The sequence below is a fragment of the Megalopta genalis genome, unplaced genomic scaffold (assembly GCF_051020955.1).
Source record: "Megalopta genalis isolate 19385.01 unplaced genomic scaffold, iyMegGena1_principal scaffold0023, whole genome shotgun sequence".
NCBI lineage: Eukaryota > Metazoa > Arthropoda > Insecta > Hymenoptera > Halictidae > Megalopta > Megalopta genalis.
This window is the reverse complement of record NW_027476093.1, coordinates 1,107,221-1,129,507: the sequence shown is the minus strand read 5'-3', so window position 1 is coordinate 1,129,507 and position 22,287 is coordinate 1,107,221. Positions and strand designations below refer to the sequence as shown.

Below are 22,287 nucleotides of genomic sequence, written 5' to 3'. Positions count from 1 at the left end.
TCACCCTGTCATTCCACTCGGAACCCTCCGACGCAACCCCTTGCTCGCCACCTCCGCCGCGGCGTCCTCTAGCACAACGCCGATGGTACGGGCCGAGGACAATGGTGCTCGCCGGTAGCAACGACGGAGGGCTCTGATTTTCTCCCTCGGTGCATCAGCGATAAATGCATTTAGCCTGAGTACTGCATAGCTTGCGTCCGGAGAGATCTTTCAGCCTCGCCACGCGGTGGATTTCTTTCTCTCTCTCTCTCTCTCTCTCTCTCTCTCTTCCACGCGCGCTCTCTTTCGCTCTCTCTTTCTCTCTCTCGCGCGCTCTCTCTCTCTCTCGCTCTCTGTTTTCCGCTTTATGCGAAACCAGCTGAGAGAACGCCGCGGCGCGGCGCGTCCCGTCTCGTGCACTCGGATGCAGTTCCAGCGCTAAGTGGATTATAAACGCGAACGCGGCACGGGAACCGTGTTATTCCGCTGCAGTTAACACGATTCTGCAGTTGTATGCAATTTTTTTCTTCTCGATCCGTCCACCCGTCCATCCGCCCGTCTCGGAGACGGACGCGCCGGGAGGAGAAACGAACAGGCAACGCGAGCAAACGAGCAACCAGCAAAACCCCTTCGGGTTGCGTGTTACGCACGCTCGATCGGCATTCATTCTCTGGCCCTCGACTAGCTTGTGCAACCCTTCCGCTTCGCTTTCCGATGCCGATGCCGATGCCGCGCGACCAGAGTTTCGCGACCCGTCGCCGTCGTTTTTCTGCTACGGGATGAAAGAGTCCGTGCGCTTCGGAGGAATTGTTCTCGTTATTTCGAGCTTTGTCGAGGAGAATCGGCCGATATGAATTTTCAAATATTATATATTTCACTTATATATATATATATATATATATATATATATATATATATATTCTGTCAATATATATATGTTGATTTATATATGTATATATTATGTCAATATTATATATTGATTTCCATATGTATATATTATGTCAATATTATATATTGATTTATATGCATAATATCATATATTATGCATATTATATTATACTATACATATTATATCAATGTACAGGGTCTCCCAAAAATGTCTCGCAATCCGGAAATGGCGGGTTCCTCGAATCATTTGAAGCAACTTCTTCCTTTACAAAAATGTTCTCCGAGGCACCGTTAACGAGTTATTAACGAAAAACAGCGACCAGTAAGAATCGAGTACGGTTGACGCGAGGCGGCCGAGCCAAGCAGCGCGCGAAGCTCAGTTCCGGTCATTGGCTCGGTCGCCTCGCGCCAGCTGAGCTCACCTCTCATTAGTCACTGTTTTTCGTTAATAACTCGTTAACGGTGCCTCGGAAAACATTTTTGTAAAGGAAAAAGTTGCTTCGAATGATCCGAGGAACGCACTACTTTCGGATTATGGACTGATCGAACGCGAATGTTCGGATAATAGAACTGTTTTAATTGTAGTGTTGGATTCGATTTTTACCGGCTTCTAATAAAATATATGTGAAATGTGTTCCGATAATAGAAAATTCTTTGCGGTTACTTTGGTTGATATGATTATTATTATATGATTACATTAATTTGATTAATATATTTATATTATAATAAAATTATTTGTATTATTTTTAATTTATATTATAATATTATATTTTTTTATATATAATTCGATTAATATTAATTTGCATAATATAACAGCATGTCGCAACTTTGTACGGTTAGGTGATCGAGAGATGGGAGAGAATATAGAAGTGAACCTCGTTGTTGTGTTAGAAAAAAATTCTGTGAAATTCGAATGATAAAATTGTGAGATGCCAAAAAAATCGGCATCTCCCCCAAAATAGTGTGGGAGACGCCGGGGATCGAACCCGGGGCCTTTCACATGCAAAGCGAACGCTTTTCCACTGAGCTACATCCCCGCGACGAGTTCGTAGAATTATAATTGACATCGTGAGAAACAATGCAACAACATCGTTAAAACTGTGTTTATTTATAAATTCATTGAAATCGATTCGAATAATGTTCCAGAAACATTTTTAATACATATCAAAATAAATAAAGCTTTCAATACATATCTACGTTTATGGTGTATACGTTAAGCGCAACTATAAAGCAATGTTGTTTTTTTAATTTTCGATTAACGATTCAATCAGCCTCGTTAGCGACAACCTTTTGCCATCCAGCGAGCAAATTTTCAACGCCGAATCGATCGGAATCGTTCGGTTTTCGAAAAAAATATCCGAGATATTTTTATATATATAATATAGTAATATTAATAATAATGTATAATATAATATAATAATATAAATATAATGTAATATAATATATTATAATAATATAAATATAATATATAATATATAAATAAATAATATTATATATATATATATCAAATAATATTATTATTTATTTATTGTATTATATACTATTACACAGTTATTTAATATATAATTGTTATATAAACAATCTCTTTTAACTAGGCCATCCATCAATATATATAAACCAATGTATAATATTGATCAATATACAGGGTGTCCCAAAAATGTCTCGCAATCCGAAAGTGGCGGGTTACTCCGGTCATTCGAAGCAACTTTTTCCTTTACAAAAATTTCCCCCTAGGCACCGTTAACGAGTTATTAACGAAAAACAGTGACCAATGAGAGGCGAGCTCGACTGGCGCGAGGCGACCGAGCCAATGAGCGGAACTGGGCTTCGCGCGCTGGTTGACTGGGCCGCCTCGCGTCAGCCGTACTCGATTCTAATTGGTCACTGTGTTTCGTTGATAACTCGTTAACGGTGTCTTGGAGAACATTTTTGTAAAGGAAGAAGCTGCTTCAAATGATTCGAGAAACCCGCCATTTCCGGATTGCGAGACATTTTTGGGACTCCCTGTATAATTCTACAATTGCTCAATATATTTTCTAAGAACGCAACTTAACGCTACCTAAGACAATTTCCCGAGCGATCAGCGATAAAACACAGTGGACGGGAACAAACAAGAGAGACGAGAGACGCACCGCGAGGTGAAATTCGATATTATGTATCTGGAAAGAAAGCGTAGAAATAGATTAGAATAACAGGAAGCTGCGCAACGAACATATATAATCATCGATATTCCCCTCGAGCGCGTGTGCTGCGGCGGTCGTTCGTTTCGTTCGGTTCCAGCAATCAAAACCTTTTCCCTTCTTTTTTTTTCTCTTTTTTTTAGAAACCCCGCAACTGCGGTCCGTCGAGCCGAGAGAGCGGCCGGACGGATATTTTACGTTTCGCGAAGCCGGAAAATCGCGCGCGGAATTCGCCGAGATTTTATTAAGGTTTCCGTACTTAATTTCCCGGCAATGTACGCTTCGATTCTGTTCGCCGGAGCTTCCTGCTGCGCTGGACCACGTGGACCACCGAGAGAAGAGAGAGAGAGAGCCCAGCGTCCCGTTGACAGAAGCATTCTTAAGATTTCAGGAAACTGCCGACGTCCGACGGCGAATTCGCGACAGGTGAAATTCACGCGAGACCGGTCGCTTTGCCAAAGCCGAATTAATTATGAAAGCTCGCTACGATTCCTCCTTTCATCCGTTGTTTAATGAAAGCTTACTTTAACACCTGGATAGAAAAATACGAGACGGCGTTTTCGACGTCGCCCGAATTTTCAAATTTGTTGCCACTTGGAAAATGTCGCGGCGATCGGAACAAATGGAAATCCGACGGCGCGATGTCCGGCGAGTACGGTGGCCGAGGCGACGCCTCTCGCCCTAATTCGTTAATTTAATCCACGGTTCGTCGCCGAGGCGATAAGTTGCACGCGGTGGATGGGTCGGCTTTGTTTTCTTCGGACAGATTATGCGGCGCCCGAACACCCGCTCCGCTTGCTTCACCGATCCGCTGCAAATGTTCTCGGACGATCGACCAAGGTTGGTCAAGAGCGTTCGACGGCTCCTCGATCGTCCGACACGGATTCGCTTCCACTTCCGCCTTTAACGCGTCGTCGACTAAAGTTGTCGGTCTTCCCGACCGATGCGAGCCCCCCCCCCCCCGGAAAGATCAAAATATCGCCGGATTCGAACTTAGAAAACCACCCTCGGCATTTTCGAGCGTCCGACGAGCTTGGATGAACGTCGCGAATGTTTTTGGCAGCGACTGTTGCGTCGCTACCCATGTAAAACTCGAAAAGCATACCGGATACGCACCGCTTTTGGTATTCGGCTGGCCGTTTTACCGTAAATAGCGAAGAAAAATTCAAGATTTAATTATTCGCGAGAAAACGAGTCGCTCTAAGCTTAAAATGTCTTTGGCGCGACTTAGAAGCACGCGACGAGCTGATAGGTGACAAACGGATATAATGTCTCTCTAATTGACGCTCGGATTGTCCACGAAAATGGACAATTTAGGATAATTATTCGATCCTTGCGGTTCATTTTTATAGTCACGAGTTGTCAACAACTATAAAAACGAGTCGCAACGAGCTCGAACAATCGTATCTCCTCTTCCCAAATTCTCCATTTTTGCGAGCGTCTGTTAGGGAGACAATCCGAGCGTCAATTAGGGAGACATTACTATAAATATCAGACTGTGAATCTTTACGCGAAATAAAAAGTATCGCCCATCAACTGCGACAAACGTGAATCCAATAGAAACTTCTTTCGTTAAGAATTTCAATAAATTTTTAACGCTTCGTTGTCTAAAGTTGTCGGTCTTCCCGACCGACGCGAGCCGGAAAGATCAAAATCGCCGGATTCGAACTTAGAAAACCACCCTCGGCATTTTCGAGCGTCCGACGCGCTTGGACGAACGTCGCGAATGTTTTTGGCAGCGACTGTCGCGTCGCTACCCTTGCGAAACTCGAAAAGCATACCGGATACGTATCGCTTTTGGTATTCGGCTGGCCGTTTCACCGTAAATAGCGAAGAAAAATTCAAGATTTAACCCTTTGCACTCGAGACTATTTCAACTCGAAAATGAAAGCATTTGTTTCGAGCTAAGTATTCGCATTTTGTATGCTTGTATTTATTGGACGTTGAAAATGAAAATTTAACCTTTTTGCTTATAGAAGATTTCTATTTTTTATCAATTCATCGAATGCAAATTTTGATAATGTGTAAATTCTTGTGAAAAACGATATAGCAAGTTTTATCGTGGCCTCGGAGTCGTCGATCGAGTGCAAAGGGTTGATTATCTACGAGAAAACGAGTCGCTCTAATTTTAAAATGTCCAATTTCAGATGCATAAACTGCACTGAATCGATTGTAAAATAATAATAATACTGCAGATCAGAAAGCATTTTTTGGATCTCGATTTAAAATAGCTCCGACTGCAAAGGGTTAATATTCTCTCTCTCTCTCTCCCCCCCTCTCTCTCCCCCCCTCTCTCTCTCTATTATATCTCTCCCTATTCTCTCTCTCTCTATTATATCTCTCCCTATTCTCTCTCTCTCTATTCTCTCTCTCTCTCTCTCTCTCTCTCTCTCTCTCTCTATTATCTCCCTCTCTCTCTCTCTCTCTCTATCACCTCCACTCCACGCAAACGTAAAATCCATTTCAGTTTGCAGTTTCGTTACACAACGCAACATTGGAATCAAAATGGCGGTAAAAACGTCTCCGCACAGCGTTCTTCGATATCTAAACGCTTGTAGAACAGCTACAAGTGAAAGTAGACCGTTCCCTCTGCTTTCTACGAGCCAAGATATTTTATGCGTACGATACTGAACAGCGAATTATAATAAATGACGGTAATTCCGTGGGAGGGAGGGATGGAGAGATAGCGGTAGAAGAAGGAAGTCTCGCGACCGGCGGAAATGTAGACGTGTTATCGATGCAAGTAACCAAAAGCATGTACCTGCGACAATTCATTCTCTATACATATAGATATACATACATCCTTAATTGCATCTGCAACAGTGTTGCCGGACCGACCAGTCCGTAACTCGAGAATCGCCTCGGGCGATCATCGGACGCAACAGCGGTCGCATTACACTTTTTCTTCCGGCTGGAAGTTTTGTATACGTTCGAAGTAACTGCGCGTCTATGTAAGTCGCTATATACAGGGTGTCCCGAAATCATGGTATTTCCGAGAAACGAGGGATTCCCGAGGCGATTTGAAGCAACTTTTTCCTTTACGAAAATGTTCTTCGAGGCATCGTTCACGAGTTATTAACGAAACAACAGTGACCAATGAGGGGCGAGCTCGGCTGGCGCTCATCCGCTCATCCGCTCATCCGCCAGCCGAGCTCGTCTCTCATTGGTCAGCGTTTTTCCTCGATAACTCGTGAACGATGCCTCGGAGAACATTTTTGTAAAGGAGAAAGTCGCTTCAAATCACCTCAAGAACCTCTCATTTCCCGGAAGTACCATGATTTTGGGACACCCTGTACATCTCGAAAATATTGATATCGCACACCCTGTTTGCGATCCTGCGCGAAATCCCGTTTGCTCGGACGACAGCGGACTCGTAAAACGATGAAATTGATGGATCATTGATCCGTCCGCGTCCGGCGCGGCAATAATTCCGCCGGCGGGGCGGTGGGTCAATACTTTTTTTGATAAGAGCGCCGCGTAATTCGATAGGGCCGCTTTTAAATTTTCCCCGTATTTTCTGTGCGGCTGAAAACTTGATAAATCGTAACCCGATACGCGGTAATGCGATATTTTAGAGGCAGAGAGCTAAGAGAACGGGCCAGTCTTATCGGTCAAATCCGAGAATCTCCCTGCTCTCGCCTGTTCAAAGGCAAACAGTAACGTGAGAATGATAGGGCAGCGTTTTAAAGAAAAACAATCTGGCCGGGCCCGTCCTTGAAACACAACGAATCTTGGAACCGGCGCGCTTCCAATGTACAGGGTGTCCCGAAATTATTGTATTTGCGGGAACTGAGGGGTTCGTGAGATCATTTGAAGTAACTTTTTCCTCAGCGAAAATGCGATCCGCGGCTTCGTTTACGAGTTATTAACGAAACAACAGTGACCAATGAGAGAGGCGAACTTGGTTGGCGCGCGGCGGACGAGCCAACGAGCGCACGGAGCTCGGTTGCCTAGCGCCGAGAGAGCTCGCCTCGCATTGGTCGGTGTCTTTTTGTTGATAACTCGTTAACGAAGCCTCGGAGAAAAATTTTGTAAAGGAAAAAGTTGCTTCGAATCACCTCGGGAATCCCTCGTTTCTCGGAAATATCCTAATTTTGGGACAATATTATATGTAATATTCTATATTATTAAAAATAATGAATATATTAATATTTAATATTATTGTATAATATATATATAATATATACAATAATATTAAATATTAATATATTCATTATTTTTAAAGAAATCCTTTATATATATATAAGAAATTATATATATATATATATATAGTATAAGTATGAAATACCATAATTTTGGAACAATATTATATATGATATTCTATATTCATATATTTAATAATATAGTAATATATATATTACAAGATTATTAAATATATGAATATATATAATATATACAGTATAATATTATTAAATTCTCACATTATTTAATAATATTGTAATACATATATTACAATATTATTATATTATATAATATATATTATATATATGAATAAACATAATATATATAGTACAATATTATTAAATGTTAAATATACAAAATAAAATAGTAAAAAATAAATACATGAAATAAAATAGTAAACATTAAATATATAAAATAAAAAATCCTGTCGGACACAGTGTTACTTTAAAGCGACGAACGTAAATCCTCCTGGCGCGTGTACCCTTTTGCCCTACAAAAACCCCTTTGTGCGTCGAATTAAAGTGTCTTCGTCAGCTCCCCCCCCCCCTCCCCCTTCTTGATCCATCGCGTAGCGCGGAACGCGAAGCAATATTAGCCTCGAAGTCTTAATCCCGAATTTTCCGAGTCATTGCCCCCCCCCCCGCCCGCCCCCTTTCCACCCGCCTCCTTTCTATACCCCGTCGCACCCCGCATCCTTTGAGACTAACAATTAGCGAAATTAATCCCCGAAGAAGCCCGAAGACCGCCGCCCAAAGGCACGCGTCCTATTACGTCTTAACCAGCTCGCCGACAGCGAGGCTGCCATAAACATTCTTTTTTAACGGCGTCGGCTTCGTCGGCAACGTCGGCGCGACGGAGATCTAGGAGGCTAAGGGGGAGGGGGGAAGGCTTCCGGAGGAAAGAAGAGGCGCGCAGAGGCCTCGTTCGCAATTAACAGGCCTAATTACCGGAAAACGGCCGACCCCGAGAAATCGCAGCCGGGCCGTGCATATTTTATTCTTAGCGTCCTTAAGCACGCGCCGGCCAACGAAAGAAATAATCCCGGGGATAACCGGGCTCTCCTGGATAACCAGCTCTCTCTCCTGTTTACACGGCCTGTAAAGCAATGTAACCTGCAGCGGCGGCGAGCAAAGGAGGCTCTTTGTGCGCGAGCCGGCTCGTGAGAAGTTCTCAGCAAATACGGTCGGGCCGTCTTCGGGCTTCCGTCCGGTATCAGCTCGCTATTTAAATATATGAATATATATAATATACAGGGTGTTCCACAATTATTTTAACAGCCGAAAATGAGGGGTAGCTGAGGTCATTTGAAGTAACTTTTTCCTTTGCGAAAATGCAATCCGCGGCTTTGTTTACGAGTTATTAACGAAAAACACTGGCCAATGAGAGGTGACGGTGCGAAAGAGAGGGTCCGCGAGAGAGTCCGCAGCACGAGGCTTTGACAGAAGGTCGGGACGGACTCGAGCCGCGTTCGAAGTATTGAACAAGTCACAAGGCGAGAACTTTACGGATTTTTTTTACTACATAACAGTGATATTTTTAAGAAAAATGCTATTCACCTTTACTTTAGAACGTCTGAAGAATATTTACTAATTTTTCGGACCCGAAATAATATGAAGTTTAACCGTGACAGCCGTTTTAATTTTCTGGTGTGCATGACACCTCGTGTGTACCATATGAAATTCTTATGCAAGGTGTACAGTGAAGATTAACGAATGATTTGCAAAGCTGATTTAATAATAAATAAGGGACGTAAAGAATTTCTTTATTAGAGAGATATGAAAAATATTATCAGTAAGAAACTCACCCATTTAGTTGAGGATGCATTTGCTGGCTGAAATTCATGATGTCGAAGGGCACTGACCTTGTACAACGTACAGCTGATCTTTCACTGCACTGTCACTAAACACTGATCACTTAATTAATCACTGATAATCCGAATCACTTGTGGATATTTAAGAAAGATCACTGAGACTCGTTCGCGGATAATCGTTTATTCGACGCGTTCGTTCGGAAGTCGACGTTTCACTGCCAAAAAATCGAGGCCTCGACCGTGGGCCCTTGTCGTTCGTCTTTCGGCCGTCCGAGGAAATAACACCCGATACTATTTTCTTCGAAGCGCAGGGTACCGCCAAATGAAATAAACAAGATATGCCGAGACGTAAACTGTGTCCGACCCGCTGTCACCCTGCGCTCTTAGAACGTAATTAATGGCCGTGCGAAGAAAATGGTATCGAGTGTCATTTCCTCGGACGGCCGAACGAAGAACAACAAGGACCCACAGTCAAGGCCTGAATTTTGCGAATCATTCGTTGAATTCTGTTCGTACACGGAATTATTTACGAGCTTTGTTAATCTTCACTGTACACCTTGCATAAAAATTTCATATGGTACACATAAGGTGTCATGCACACCAGAAAATTAAAACGGCTGTCACGGTTAAACTACATATTATTTCGAGTCCGAAAAATTAGTGAATATTCTTCAGACGTTCTAAAGTAAAGGTGAACAGCGTTTTTCTTAAAAATATCACTGTTATGTAGTTAAAAAAATTCGGAAAGTTCTCACTTCGTGACTTGTTCAATACTTCGAACGCGGCTCGAGTCCGTCCCGACCTTCTGTCAAAGCCTCGTGCTGCGGACTCTCTCACGGACCCTCTCTCTCGCACCGTCACCTCTCATTGGCCAGTGTTTTTCGTTAATAACTCGTAAACAAAGCCGCGGATTGCATTTTCGCAAAGGAAAAAGTTACTTCAAATGACCTCAGCTACCCCTCATTTTCGGCTGTTAAAATAATTGTGGAACACCCTGTATATGTATTACAATATTACTAAATAATGTGAGAATTTAATAATATTGTACTATATATATTATATATATTCATGTATTTAGTAATATTGTAATGTATATCACAATATTATTATATTATATAATACATACAGTACAAAATTATTAAATATATGAATATATATAATATATATGTATTGCAATATTACTAAATAATGTGAGAATTTAATAATGTTGTACTATATATATTATATATATTCATACATTTAATAATATTGTAATATATATATTACAATATTATTAAATAATGTGAGAGTTTAATAATATTGTACTATATATATTATATATATTCATGTATGATATTTAGTAATATTGTAATATATATTACAATATTATTATATTATATAATACATATAGTATAATATTATTAAATAATGTGGGAATTTAATAATATTGTGTAATATATATATATATATCTTACAATATATAATAATATATATATATTATAATATATTTGATTTCGACAATGGCTCGCCTCGAACCATTACAATATTTAAATTTTTTCGTTCTTGAAAGACCTGGGACGATTTCGACGTCGATCTCGATTTCGACGCTGATCGGAACACGCGCGCGCCATCAACGACGTTCACGGAATTAAACGCAAGCCGTGATCGGCGACGATATAAAATATCGACAATATAAAAAGAAAGCCGTAAAACGCGACTCGACGATTTCAGCGGATCAGCGATTATTCACGGCACGGCCGTTTGTTATCGTCAGATTACCAGCGCGACGTATTGACGGATGGATTAACGCCTGGCGGGTTGACTTAGCGCCGCCGATAAGGAGCGCCGATAAGGGCTACGTAATTGCGGCGAAACAGGCGGCGACGCTCGTCGTCTCAGCGGGAGACCCGGCGTCTCTTTATGCGACGTCGTTCGGCCGCGTTTCTATCGGCGAACGGGCGACGGATCGTAAAAATCGGCGGAGCTCCCCGCGGGGGGCCGCCGCTTTGCATACGGCACGTCGAATCGCGAATCGGATGTCGTCACGTCTCTATTCCGCGGGAATCTTTTTTATCGGTTTCAGAAGCCGGCCGGTCACACGGCGGCGTAACTTTTTTCCCCAACAAGTAATTCGTCGCCCGCAATTCGTAGCTTCGTTGGATTTTTAGGAATATTAACAGCCATTCGCGCTCGAAGCTGTTTTAACCGTAAATCTAAAATCATTTTTCTCGCTTATAGTAGTTTTAGTTTATACGATAAAGTGCATTTTACGCGTATGAAATTCAGTAATTTTCAATCATTTAGATCGGAGGAAACGGAATTTTTGTTTGGAAACGCGAAGATACGGTAATGTCTCTCCAATTGACTCTCGGATTGTCTCCCTAACAGACGCTCACAAAAATGGAGAATTTGGGAAGAGAAGATACGATTGTTCGAGCCTTGCAGCTCGTTTTTATAGTCGTCGACAATTCGTGACTATAAAAACAAACCGCAACGCCTCGAATAATTATCCTAAATTAATTTAATAACAAACATGCCGAAGACGTCCAGCTGGAGCGACCGATTCCAAAGGTTGCGCAGGGTCGAGGTCGTAAGGTTAATGTATTTAATTTAGCAAATAAATTAACCGATGGACAGCCAAGTCGCGCGAGCAATGCTGACGGATTGATTTAGCGTCCGACAAATTCGGTCCCCGGCATTGCACAATGAACCGCCAATGGCGTCGGACCGTCGGCCACGTGCCTCGATGGAACTCTTACGGAAGAGTACTCGTCGCGAGGCGATATCGGTGTTACCCTTCTACTAGGTTTTCCCGTTTCTCGAAAATGATCGATTCCCCGGAATATCGCTTCGCGTCGAGGAACGCGAACGTCGCCCATCGCGGAATCCTATCGCAGCTGTACCTGGAAACCTAGTTTCGATTCTCTGACGGAAGTCCCTGCGTAACCCCTTCGGAGCTTGTGTTTCCTTCCAGGTAAGCGACCTGCGAAACCGGATCGCTCGCGACAGTTCATTATTGGGGCTATCGTATTATATTGGGTTGGCAACTAAGTAATTGCCGATTTGTTCAATGAAATAAAAAATTATTTTTACTTCGAATGAAGTTTAATCTGTAATGTATTTTCCATTTTGTTCGATGACCTTTTGCCATCTGTCTGACAACTTGAAAATTCCACACTCGTAGAAAGTCTGATCCTTTTCGGCCAAAAGACTGAGTTAAGTGAGATTTTACAACGTCATCATCATTAAAAGTTTTACCACGAAGGGAGTTGTCCAGGGATCGAAATAAGTGATAATCCGATGGCGCGAGATCAGGGCTATACGGTGGGTGTAACATCAATTCCCGACCAATATCCATCAATTTTTGCCGAGTGGACAAAGACGTGTGCGGCCTAGCATTGTCCTGCTGGAAAATGACACCTTTACGATTGACCAATTCTGGTCGCTTTTTCTTGACCGCTGCATTCAACTTGTCCAGTTGCTAACATTCACGGATAATAAAAAATAACATAATAATAATAATAATTTTATAATATAACATTTACGGATATCATAAAAATGGGAGTGAGAGACATCTATAACTGAAATCGGCAATTACTTAGTTGCCAACCCAATACTTCAATCGTTAGTGGACACGATTATGCGTGCGCCAATTTTTCTTCGGCTGTAATTGGAAAATCTTGGATGATCGAATTGTTCGTGGAACACGGTTTGTATTTTCGAAAGTATTTGTGCAGCTGGGTTCGCGCGCGGTATTGTTTTCGAATTCTATTGAGTGGTCGAAGTGTTGTTATTATTATATTATGTAAGATTATTATATTGTAATATTATTATATCGTTAAAATTATTTCGAAACGTTGTAGAATAATTTTTACGGCGTCTCACGGTCGCCACTCGAGTGCAAAAGGATAATATAATGCAATAATAAAATTAAAATTAATATAATATTATTATATTATATTATAATTAATATAATAATATTATATACTATTATTGCATTATTTTATTATTTTTAATTTTAATTTTATTATTGCATTATATTATAAAATAATACAATAATATTATATAATATTATTATATTATTTTATTATTAACGGGCTTGATAGTTTTAGTGAATTATGATAAATTACGATGCTATAGATAATGTTTGGAACGTTATTATTAACGTTCTATATATTGACTCCATATTTTTTTATATTTTTCTGTCTTTCTATATTCTATTTTTTTCTATATTTAATTCTATATTCGATTTTATATATTAATCGAATGCAACGCCTATTAATAATTTAAAAACTCTACACACAGGAATGCATTGTTATGATTTAATAATAGTAATAGGTTAATAATAATAATTATTATTATATAATAATTTAATAATAGTAGTAGAAGTAGTAAATAGAGGTGTGTATGTAGTACATACTTACTTATTTATACTATTTAGGCTATTTTGTACTATTTATACTATTTATGCTATTTATACTATTTAAACTTTCTATACTATAATATTTATACTTTCTATACTTTCTATACTATTTATACTATTTACACTATTTACACTTTCTATTCTATTTATTCTATTTATACTATTTATACTATCTGTACTATTTATATTATTTATACTATTTAAATTTTCTACACTATTTATACTTTCTATACTATTTGTACTATTTATACTATTTATACTATTTATAGTATTTATACTATTTATACTTTCTATAGTATTTATAATATTTATACTATTTAAACTTTCTACACTATTTATACTATTTATACTATTTAAACTTTCTATACTATTTATACTATTTACACTATTTATAGTAATTACACGATTTCTACTATTTATACTATTTGTACTATTTATACTATTTAAGGGACCCTATTTCCAATTACAATTGAATTTCGCATTTCAGAAAACGTCGAACAATCATCAAGACCTTCCACCATCGAATCGATGGTGTGGTGTTCCTTCGATTAATTCGATCACGTCACCAGCCATTCGAGGTTACAATAAAAATTCGTTGCTCGATGCTCGCCGAGTAATTCCGCCACGACTAATTAAACTAACGCGGCGCGGCGAGATGCGAACCGGCAAGAAATTCGGCGCGCTCGTCATCGGTGACGTTACGGGAACAGATAAATACGGCCACCCTCCGCCCTTCGCGAATCGAAAAACTCTTTTTTCACCGGCTTCTTTGCCGTTGCCCGCCCCGACCCTAAATTTCATTGGCAGAATCCGTTTCCGCCGCGTGCCTGCTTGTAAAATCAGCACATCCGGGTGTCAAAGCGATGTCACCCGAACGGGTGGTGGTTGCCGGCCGGGGGTGTACGCATCACTTTTAAATTCGATCAATGGATGTTACCAAGCGTGAAACACTTTTAGGGTTGAAACTTTAAAGGCCAGCTCGCGAAAGACCGAATCGCAGTTACAACCGTGAAACTGGGGATGGGGGTGAACGGGTGGCGCTGCGAAAGGCAGGGGGTTGGTGCGGTGACAACGTTGTGGGAACTTGACGTCGAGTGCAGCCGGGATCGAAAGGATATTCATCTCGAAACCCCCTCTCGCACGTTCCAATATCCTTCTTTCTGCCGGGGCGACGTCGTTCGGATAACGGAAGGAACGCTCGGAGATCGAGAAAGAGAAGTATAGTGAACGCAGCTGGTGCGGGGAGGGTGACTGTCGCCGACTATAGGTCACTTGGACGTGGTGGAGTTATTTGTAAATAAGATGATTTAGAAATTGAAATTGTGAAATTTAACTGGGGGATGTTTTTTATATAAATAGTATATTAATAGTATATTATATATTATTATATATAATATATAATATAATAAGGTGAATATTATACTGATTTAAATTAATAAAGATTGTAAGATGAAATATTAAGTTATGATCGAATAATAAAGATATATCTATTATAAAAATTCCGGTATATTTATTATAAATTAAAATATAATATTAATAAATAACATAATAAATAATAAATAACATAAACATAATAATAATATTAAAATATTATATTTATAATTCCGATATATTTATTATATAATTTTTCACGTGCTCGCGCGTGCTCGCGCGACCCAAAATCTCCAGAATTCCGGGGTGGTCGCGCGCGCGGGGGTTGACGCGCGTTGATTTTCCAACGCAAACAAAAAGCATCGACGGCGAACGGTGCCAGTGTATTACGGTTACAAGAGAACGGTCGCTTAGCAACCGCCTCCGCGTCGGTGTAATTCATTTTGGGGAGCCCGCGCGCACGCAACCCTCTATTGCACTCGCCCCCGCACGCGCGCACCGGCAATGCACTCTCCTCGCCGATGCACACAAACGATAGATGCACCCAGCTGACCGACCGACGAACGAACGGACAAACGGAACGGAACGGAACGGGACGGGACGGGACGGACGGACGGAATCGCGGTGATCTGATTTTAAACCAATCAACGACGGTTTCGCGCTCAATTTACAATCAGCCCCGATTCGAGCCATTCGTTATATACGACGTCGAACTGCAACGGACCTCTCCCTAATGAAAATATTTTAATCGATTGCCGTACAATTGGCAAGTTCGCGTTCCTCCCACCGCGCCGCGCCGCGCCGCTGAAATTCGAGGGCGAGGAGCGGCCCCGATAGATTTATAAGCGGACAAAGGGCAGCCCGCGATATTCGATTAAAGCCCACAAAGACAACAAAGTTGCGTTTCAATTTAAATGGTAAACGATATAGAACGTAATTATAGGAGACGCGTCGGTGCCGCTGCTGCTGTCCGTTGGTAGTAGATTTTATTTAATAACCGGAGAACGGAATTTAATTCCGACACTTGAAAAAGAAAGAAACGACGTTTATACTTAACGGACTAACGAATAACTTGAAATGTCTGCGACGAATCCGACTCGGTTAAGATGCCGAACGGTGAGATTAACGTTAAACTTTGGTACATGATTTTAAAGAAACATCGATCGGAACCTAGTATTGGGAATTAAAAAAGAAGCAGCTTAACGTAGGACAGCGTCGAAATAATTTGCAACGATCGTAGATACATCGATTGGAACATTTAAAAATAGCCGAAGCCTTTTGAATCCATTTCGAGTACAGTAATGTCTCCCTAACCGACGCTCGGATTCTGCAGAAAAATGGACAATTTGAGAAGAACTGTACGAAGAACAATTCGTAATTGTAACAAACGAACCGCGAGCCTCGAATAATCGTATCTCCTCTTCCAAAATTGTTCATTTTTGTGGACGATATGAGAGTCAATTAGAGAGACATTACTGTATCCTCTCCGAGAGCTGCGATTTCGTCCGGCGACGAGATCATCGCGAAACAAAAGTTCATCGATGCGCAGCGCGGCAATATTCGAGTTCAATTTTCCTAGTAATCTCTGCGGCAATGAAATATTGCAATGTATCAATATTGCAATATATCAGTGTTGCAATATATCAATATATCAATATTGCAATATATCAATATATCAATATTGCAATATATCAATATATCAATGTTGCAATATATCCATATTGCAATATATCAATATATAAATGTTGCAACATATCAATATTGCAATATATCCATATCGCAATATATCAATATATAAATGTTGCCACATATCAATATTGCAATATATCAGTATATCAATATTGCAATATATCAATATATCAATATTGCAATATATATCAATATATTGGAATATATCAATAGTGCAATATATTAATATTGCAATATATCAATATATCCTCTTCCCAAATTGTCCATTTTTATGAACAATCTGTGCGTCAATTAGAGAGACATAGTTCAGATATTGAATTTAATCTTCATCCTTACTCTCTGCATAAACTATACAAACGGTTTCTTTATTTGCCTTTTCCTTCGAATTTATTTCCTCAAGTTTCATACTCGTTCTTTCATTTCGATCAACATTATATCCGAACACGAATCAACAACGATATGATTTACGTTAAATTATCAAATGCGTTTCTTCGCAATGCTTTATGTCAATCAGCCTTTTTCCAGGCTTCGAAAATACATTTCGATCGCAAAACTTATTAACTATGATGTCAAACGTTATCAGGATCCACGAGTTTCACGAACGCAACCTCGACAGTTGAAGTATTAAAGAAAAAACACTCAATCCCCGTAGCAGACTATTAACCCTTTGCACTCGAGTGTCGACACTAAGGCGGCATTAATAATTGTTACATCACGTTTTCAAAATTCTTTCATCGTTATCGAATCTGTTAATATTTTAAAAAATCGTTCAAAGTGTACAGTCGCAATTATAATATACAAGTATACAGTTAAAATTATTTCATCATTATCGGATCTCTTAAAAATCGTTCAAAGTGTACAGTTACATTTCGAACAATTTTCTAAATATTACCAGATTCGATAACGATGAAACAATTTATCCCTATGTCACATAACTCGATTTCGCACGTAAACAAATTAACATCGAGTTACACAAAAATGAAACACCACTTTCCAGAAAAACGATTTCGTATTTACGTCGTTAAAACGACTTCGACTGCAAACGATTAAATTAGCGTCGCATCATCGTCAATCCGAAGAATTTAATTCTCGATTCGAATCTGATTCGTGTTCGAACTGCCGCATCTATTTCGCCTTGCCGTTCGCCTTGTCGCCGATCCGGCGAGCGAACCGCGATTCTACGATTTGTTGGGACCGAACGTGATTACGGTTAATTTATACGCTCTGTTGCGGCGGCGAAACGGTTTCGGCACAATTTGTCCCTAATAGAGCCCCGAAGGATTTATTAAAAATTCATGTATGCGATCGTTCGCCGGTGTATCGTCGATCGTGCTTTTATAGTCGGCTAATGCGGTGCGCGTCCGAGGCGCTGCGCGAGGGGTGGCGGCGCGGCACGAGGGGATGATGCCGCGCGGCGGCGAACAATGAAACGAAAAGCTAGATTTACTTTATCGCGCGCAGGTGTCGTCGCTCGTAAATTATCCTCTCTGTATTAATGCCATTATACGGCGCGACGGATCCACGAAAATAAATAGTCGTCTTCTCTGCGGCCGCGGCCGCGTCGTTCAATCGATTATGCCATATTTTCGCTTGTTAAATATCCGTCGGCGACGCGCGCGCCGTGTCGCGATTTTTCTCCCTTTTTCTCTGTCTGTCTGTCTGTCTGTCTCTCTCTCTCTCTCTCTCTTTCTTTCTCTCTCTCTCTCTCTCTCTCTCTCTCTCTCTCTCTCTCTCTCTCTTTTAATCGTCGGAGTCGTTTCAACGACGGAAATACGAAATTGTTTTTCTGGAAAGTGATGTTTCATTTTTGTGTAACTCGATGTTAATTTGTTTACGTGCGAAATCGAGTTTTGTGACACGGGGATCAATTGTTTCATCGTTATCGAATCTGGTAATATTTAGAAAATTGTTCGAAGTGTAACTGTACATTTTGAGCGATTTTTAAGAGATCTGATAACGATGAAATGATTTTAACTGTATACTTATATGTACACTTGTATATTATAATTGCTACTGTACACTTTGAAAGATTTTTTTAAATACCAACAGATTCGATAACGACGAAAGAATTTTGAAAATGTGATATAACAATTATTAATGCCGCCTTAGTGTCGACACTCGAGTGCAAAGGGTTAACAGTTGGCTACGGGGATTGAGTGTTTTTTTTTTAATACTTCAACTGTCGAGGTTGCGTTCGTGAAACTCGTGGATCCTGATAACGTTTGACATCATAGTTAATAAATTTTGCGATGGAAATGTATTTTCGAAGCCTGAAAGAAGACTGATTGACATAAAGCATTGCGAAGAAACGCATTTGATAATTTAACGTTTATAAGATCTTGGAAATGTGAACTAGAAGAGAAAATAAGTCAGATCGTTGTTGATTCGTGTTCGGAGCATGAAACTTGGCAAAATAAATTCGAAGAGAAAGGTAAATAAAGTAACCGTTTGTATATAGTTCATGCAGAGAGTAACGATGAAGATTAAATTCAATATCTGAACTATGTCTGTCTAATTGACGCACAGATTGCTCATAAAAATGGACAATTTGGGAAGAGGATATATTGAAATACTGCAATATTGATCTATTCCAATATTGATATATTGCACTATTGATATATTCCAATATTGATATATTGCACTATTGATATATTGCACTATTGATATATTCCAATATTGATATATTCTAATATTAATATATTGCACTATTGATATATTGCAGTATTGATATATTCCAATATTGATATATTGCACTATTGATATATTCCAATATTGATATATTGCAACATTGATATATTGATATATTGCAACATTGATATATTCATATATTGCACTATTGATATATTGTAATATTGATATATTGCAATATTAATATATTGCACTATTGATATATTGCAATATTGATATATTGCAATATTAATATATTGCACTATTGATATATTCCAATATTGATATATTGCAATATTAATATATTGCACTATTGATATATTCCAATATTGAAATATCGAGATGAAAGAACGAGCATGAAACTTGGAGAAATAAATTCGAAGGAAAAGGCAGACGAAGAACTCGTTTGTATAGTCTATACAGGGAGTAACGATGAAGACTAAATTCAATATCTGAACTATGTCTCTCTAATTGATGCCCAGGCTGTCCATAAAAATGGACAATTTGGAAAGAGGAGATGCGATTATTCGACGATTATAAAAACAAGGTGCAAAACCGGAATAATCGCGTCTCCTCTTCCCAAACTGTCCATTTTTGTGCACAATCTAAGCGTCTATTAGTGAGAATTTATTATACAGCTATGTCTCCCTAACTGACTCTCATATTGTGCATATATTTTATAATTGTTGACAATTCGTTATTAATTGTCGTTACAATTCGTTATTAATTCGTTACAATTATAAAATCAAACCGCAAGGCTCGAACAATCGTATCTCCTCTTCCCAAATTGTCCATTTTCCTGCACAATTTCAGCGTCAATTAGAGAGACATTACGGTACATCGTGTACCGTTGCTCTCGACTTGCAATTAACATCCGATAGAAAACAAAGTAAGCTTATCCCATATCGTATTAATCCAAGGAACACCGTAATTATCCGGTGTAATCCTGCAATCCCCCCTCTCCCATTAACTCTGCGCTCGAAGCAACTTTAACTCGGAATCTAAAATAGTTTCTTCGCCCTATAGTATCTTCATTTCATATAACTTACTGCATTCTCTGCATACGACTAAAGCAACAATTACGCTTCGCGTAACATTTTTTTTTAAAACAAATTCGAAATATTTTTATACAAACAACTTCTGATAATGTTAAAACTATTTTCGAAACGTGATACAACAATTTTTGATGGCGCCTCAGGGTCGCCGCTCGAGCGCAAAGGGTGCAATTCACCCGTCTTACTCTTCGCCTCCGTAATAATTGCACACAAAAAAAGCCATGTACACACGTATTCTCCTTGAATAATTTCTGGAGGAGCCGGCTGGAACAGCGAGCACGCAACGAAGCAGCACGCTGCTTGCCAGCTAATGATTTCATTTAACCTATCAACCTCCGACAAGCATCTGCCCTCGCCCTGGCAAAGCAGCCGCGCTATCCGACGATCGCGGAACCACGTGTCCACGCGCGCGCGCGCTCGCGCGAGCAACGATTAGAAGGTGAAGAACGCGCGGCGAGATGCGGCCGCTCGACCGCTGAATTTCCGCCGCACGTCCCGCCGCGTTTCAACGCGGCACGCACGCCGCGAGAACGAGAACGCGAGCGCGTGTCCGGCGCGTGCGTGCAGCGGCACCGCCGCGAGGTGCCCGAGTTTGCGTGAGTTTCGCGCTTTAATTTAGCAAAGTACCTTGTCGGTTCCGCTCGACGGAAAGCGCAGGAGGGGTGCACCCTGCGTGGATGCGATCCTTCACGCACACCCGTTGCATAATATCCGCGCGGTGCGCCCAGGTGAGAACCGCCGCGAGGACCGCGCGCGGCACGTGGACAAGCCTAATAATAACGAGTTCCAATTCGAGTTACGATTCGATCGGATCGGAAGCCGGAAGCCACCGTCTATGGCAATAACATCATTTCGAGGACGTCCCGTCACCTTCTGCCGTTCACGACCTTACAAGGCGCTGCGACCTCCCGAGACTCCCGGTGCATCGTCACGCTGCATTTTCACGCGCTCGTGACTCTCGGACTGCTTGCGAGGAGCGACTGCCCGTGAACACGTTGTAAAACGGCGTCGTAAAATCGCGCGCCGGAACGTTCGACCCGTGAAACCTTTGTTGATGCGGCGCGATGATATCGAGCGTGGAAATTAGGCTCATCGATTGATCGAGACTTTGGGTCGCGCCGTGTTCGCGTATAAGTTTTACTGAACATTTCCCGGAGATTATTCTTTTGGTTAGAGATGAGGAATGTTTTAGAGATCGTAGACGTGAATTATGGTTTCTTATTTGAACTTTTTGAGTTTCGGAGTACAGTAATGTCTCTCTTATTGACGCTCGGATTGTGCAGAAAAATGGACAATTTGGGGGAGACTGGGACAAGAGGCTTGCGGTTCGTTTTTATAGTTACGAATTGTCAACGACTATAAAAACGAGCCGCAAGGCTCGAATAATCGTATCTTCTTTTCCCAAATTCTCCATTTTTGTGAGCGTCTGTTAGGGAGACAATCTGAGCGTCAGTTAGGGAGACATTACTGTAGCGCGGTCAACTTTACTGACACGCGTACAGCGACTCATATTAATATTCGGACATCATGCTGTTCAAAAAATTGTTGGTTTCGATTGTCTGTAATAGTAACTTTGGTGTTCTTGTTTTATGATATAATAGATCATTCATTGTAGTTTATAAGGACATCAATCTTATTTATTTATTGAACATACTTTTCTCGATGCCGAACAACGAACTGAATTATGGCGAAATTTAACGTCGCAGAAACACCACTAACGCGTTTTGTATTTCATTGTCTTCACGATATTTTGTATCGAAATTTCAGATTTGAAACTTGAAATATTTCTAAACTGATACAGTAATATCTCCCTAACTGACGCTTAGATTGTGAAAGAAAATGGACAATTTTGGGAAGAGGAGATACGATTGTTCGAGCCTCGCGGATCGTTTTTATTATCGACAACTTTAAAAATGAGCCACGAGACTGAAATAATCGTAACCTCCTTCTCCCAAATTGTTCATTTTTGTTTCCAAGATGAGCGTCGATTAGAGAGAACTTACTGTATTTACGGTAACACTTTGCTGGGAAATTTTCTTTACCGTTGCAACGACTAGATTCGAT

The 22,287-nt window shown here is 40.4% G+C and overlaps 1 non-coding gene across 1 annotated transcript; it reads right to left on the bottom strand.

Annotated features, from left to right (window-relative positions):
- Positions 1–1,832: 1,832 nt before the first annotated feature.
- TRNAA-UGC (transfer RNA alanine (anticodon UGC)) lies at positions 1,833–1,904 on the bottom strand. The gene has a single exon. It is a non-coding gene; the product is annotated as a tRNA-Ala (tRNA).
- Between the last annotated feature and the right edge of the window lie 20,383 nt (positions 1,905–22,287).